Source organism: Porites lutea, chromosome 8, assembly GCF_958299795.1.
Source record: "Porites lutea chromosome 8, jaPorLute2.1, whole genome shotgun sequence".
Taxonomy (NCBI): Eukaryota; Metazoa; Cnidaria; class Anthozoa; order Scleractinia; family Poritidae; genus Porites; species Porites lutea.
In genome coordinates, this window is record NC_133208.1 from 24,556,974 (window position 1) to 24,561,973 (window position 5,000).

Here is a 5,000-nt window from a genome sequence, read left to right on the forward strand (position 1 = left end):
GAATGAAGCGAACGGGTGAGAGATACTTTCAGCACGAGAAGATAAAATTCGTATCCCCAGCGGCCATGTAATGTTCTGTTTATTTTATAGATACTGATGAAATTCCTACATAAAACACCACTTTTTTTCATTCATTTTTGAAACAGCAAAATAGTGCAATTAAAGTGATCACCTATCGCAAAATGCCTGTCACAAAAATGTTATGAAACTCGGATATAAAGTTATAAAGGAGAACTGAATAAAAACAATAATACTTATATTCTCTGTTCCAAAGAGTCAAAATTCTAATGAAGAAGAGAAGAGTTTCAGATGGGTCACAATGAAAACTACTGGGACTTAAAAGAATCAAAAGGATTAGGTTATATTCTCATTAACCGTCGTTTTATTCGACCTTATTAAAATAAGCGCTTTGTAGCCCTTAATTTTGGTGGGAAATTTTGAATTTAGAATACCCTGCGAGAAGAGATTTCTTTCGATTCTGTTCTGCAATGGCTTATACACCTTTTGCTGTTCACCAGGCTGTCTTAGGGTAAATTGAAAACGTTTTTTGTTGTTATTCTGAACGCATGGCGTCTGTGTACTTGCTCTTAAATTATTGAGTAAATTGTTTGAGGGAAAACTAGAGCCGCAACTATAAACACTAACTAAAACAAGACTAAAAAACAATTTTTGCAATAAAGTAGAAATGAGAAAAATTGACTATATTTCTTTAAGGTATCACAGGGGAGCACTAACTTTAAAACGAAATTAACTATCTTCGTATCGAAATTTGTCCGGGGAAGTCGAGCTAAAAGTCAAAATTGAAAAAATTCGCCGACACAGCCGGCGCTGAAGCGATGCGTGAGCAACTTAGATGCTGTTGTTTTACGACCGTTCTTTGAACTATTGTAAGTTATGAATGAACATAGACAAAATAATAAACAGAGAAGTCATTGTTTGAAAAATTTATTTGAAAACCCAAATGTTCCTGTACTCAAATGAAATTCGCTTTACAATTCTAGCGTTATGTGTCCGTAACTCAACTAGAATTTTTAATCGATGCGATAAGAACACAACAGAGCTGTCTCGAATCTAAGCGTGTTTCCTAAAAAATCTACTTGAATTTAACATCAGTTCGACTAAAACGCCAATAACACGATGCTAATTGATAAATTTCCATCTTAAAACAGATTTCCCATCCTATAAAAGTACACAATATATACCTTAAATCTTCACTCATTCGGTTTTTCTTCTGCCTGATCCTACCCGCGAAGAAAACAGTGATAAATTCATCCAGGGCAAATTTGTCGCTTGATCTTTTGACGTTTTCCTTCAAAAGGACAAATGAGTATTTTCTTCACCTTCCACTCTTCATTTGTACATTTCATCGGTGCATTTTACTGACAGGAGAGGAGATTAGCTGAATTTGCCTCAACTTTACCGCGCTAGCACAGTTCTTTGGCGTGCACCCAAGGGCAAATGGTTGATGGCTAACTGACCAATCAGAGCGCGCGCTTAACTTTTGTTATGTTATATATTAACAATTATTCCATGAGTGCGCGTTGGATATGAGATGGTAGTTAGCCAACGAGGCGCGTAACGCCGAGTTGGCCATAATCATAATTATCTTATGTCCAACCAGCGCGAGTGGGATAATTGTTTTATTAAAAACGCCCACAAAATATCGAGAATTTTTCCCTACTTTATTTGTAAAAGACTGATTTTCAGCTTGTTTTTAATCTTAAGCAGACGCGTACAGTTACCATATTTGGAGAGCATGGTATAATGGCTCATATACCATGATGGCTAAGCCAATCAGAGCTCTAGAATTGCTTTATCCAATGATTCAGTTTTTAATAATTTCCAACCAGCGAAACAACAAGGACCAACTGAGAGAAACTGTTGCTCCAACTTTTCAAGACCTGCTGCTTCTGGATTTATCAGAATGGAGCAGCTTTGCTGTTGAGTTCATGCTTGCTGACTTCTCAACGGGTCTGTTCTCTTGAGTCTTTGCTGCTTCCACAACACCTACGTTCAAATAATGCTATGGTTTAATACTTCCGTCTTATAACCGCGGTCAGATCCCGTTATTGATCTGTAAACTAATAATACTATAATACTTATACTTCCTCCTCAACGATTGTAATTTTTAGATTTAGCCAGGGCTAAAAGCGAGCCTCCCATTAATAAATTTATACAATTTGAATCAAACAATAAACTTGTATTCCACAGTTCAAATAGCTTTAGAGCACATTCATGTGACTTTTGAGGGAAAGGCCAAGTGGTTTTAGAGAAAAATAATTTGCAAACAGCTCAAAAGTGAACCAAATCTTACATCTCGTTGATAGCCTCATATATACACCCAAAAACTGGCAATTAATCATCTTCGATCACATTTAAGAGCCATAATGGATCTTGATCACCTTAGATAAATTAGGCCTGGAAAAAAAAATCAGGCCGATTTTTTACGTTCGATAAGTTTACTTTACAAAAACTTGCCAGCAAATCTGGGTTTGTGTAAACCAACCTTTTATACCATTTATAGCATCACATCTGAGGTGAAACAGTACTATGAGGCACCGTTTTTATCATATAGACCTTGCACAGAAAGCAGTATTTCACAATTTTGCAATACAAATTGCACTAATTCAATATTCAGGACGATCGAAGCACGCGTGGGCTTTTAGCTAAACCATTAAAAAAATTTCCAAAATCACCTATACGCCCAGCCGGTTCTCGCTTTTGCAGTACGAGCTGTGGTCGAGTGTTTGAATGAACATTAATAGAGTTACGCTCCAATATAATAATAATATTTTTTATTTAAAGGTTTTATTGATGTGTAATCTTCAAAAGCGTTTGATACGCACGGTATTTTGAGTACTCCTGGAAGCGATGTTCGCTAAACGACTGAAAACAAACGGCACAGCGATTAAAATTACATGACAGACAACTAACAATCAATAAAGGAGATATAATTCGGTGAAACATATACAGAGACAACAATTTTCATTCACGAAGACAAGTATTAAAGTGTCTCTAAAAATCCTGAGTCTTCAAGCTTAAGTTTATGTTTTAAGTCGGTTTTCCCGGTGTTTGCTTTCTTCAAAGATGAACTCGCGGATCGGGGGCAAGAAAATCGCTTAAGGTTTTCCTTTACAACCAGAATTATAACTAACTATTCTTTGCAACGTTTTCTTTCTATTTGCGGTGAGAAAATGTCTAAAGGCTTTTTAAAGTTCTTCAAGCTTATATCAAACCTGATACTCGGTCAGATCATTGTCTCAAATCTTACAAACGTGCAAAAAACTAAACAGCCACATAAACTACGCTCGACTTCATTAAATTAGAGATAAAAACAACAACAACAACAACAACAACAAACATCAATACAATAATTACTCAGGCTAACCATTCGAGATGCAGCTCCTGAAAGGTATCAAGTAAGGCCAGCAGTATCGCTTCAGACTTTTCAACCCTCTTCTGACACGTACGTATCAAGCAAGGAGAAAAACGAAAACCATGCCATACGAAATTGGATTTCCAACTTTGACAACTGACGTATTTCTCTACCAAAAACCCAATAAACACACTAGCCATGAATAACAGAAGACTCCTGATAGCAGCTGAATTTCATTTTGTACATCCAGTGGAAAGAGCGGTTAAAAACATCACAAGTTGACACAAAACTCTGTACGCTTTAACTGTCAAAGTAAACAAGATTCGAGATGCTGCATAAATTTTCCGCATGAACTTACCAGTCGAATTTTGACCAATCAGGGCATAAAAATTGAACGTTGAGCGTGACCAACGTATGACTATGGTAAGCAAAGTCAAAGGCGACTGTCTTCCCTGCCTTAAATAGCTGGCTGAATTTTCGCGTCCGAAGTCAGTTTGAAATCAAAATTTTAATTGTGCGGCACATAAACACAACATATTTTAAATGGATTTAAAAAAATTAAACTTGAGCCTGCGATCATTTAAAAAGTAGTAACTTGTCAGCGGATTACTTCAAAAAATACTTGGCCTCGATGGGTCGACACCCAAGCCCGCGGTACGGTCAAATGATATTGGTCAGCGGATACTATATTTTGACAGCTGTCAATTGATCACAACATTGATGTCCAATATGCGTGCATTAGCAGTTTTCCTGTGCTCCAACACTAGCCAGAAAGTATGGGATCGAACATTGATCGCGATGTAGTGAAACAATTAACTGGGCAGCGGACAGCTTCCAAATAAATCACGTCACGTCGATGAGTTGACACATGAGCCTGCGATATGGTCATGTGATACGGGTCAGTGGCTATCCTGTTTTGACAGCTGTCAAACCATATTGTGAATGTCCAGTGACCATAAAAGATGTGGACTTGCCAAGACACGCCTGAGACACCCCTCCCTTCCTTTTGACAGGCTCCCCTACCCCACCCATACAATCTGTAGACGCGTACGTACGTTCGGTCAATCACGTGACAACCAAACGAAAAGAGGTTGACCAGGTTGGGAGGTTGGGAGCCCCGCTATGATTTCTATCTAAATTCAATAGGTCGATGGGCCTTTGTCAGAACGTAGAATAAATACTCCCAGTAAGGTTTAATAATAAAGCTGTTTATTTGCTGAATTTTCACTAAATGACTTACCTAGTAATAGTGCCGAAAAATTAAAAAAAAGGGTTTTTTTTTCTTTCATTCTGATTGTATTCAGACAAGAAAATGGTTTCTATAATAAAAATAACAATCATCCTTCGCCTTGTTTTATTAATGTCCAAGTATTGATCATTTCACGATTGTTTTATCAGAGGGCTCACCTGCCCTCCTGTCATATCATTTAAAGGTGCCATGTCAGGTTATGTTTTTTTCAAAACGATAAAACATGTCTTCCTATCAATTAAATTTAATTAAATTTCCTGTCGTCTTTTCCTACGGAAAGCATGGGTAGACGAGGACTCACCAAAAATTTATTGTGGCTGCTCCCTGATGGAATTTATTGAATATCTTCTTCATATCCGTACATCATAATTTTTG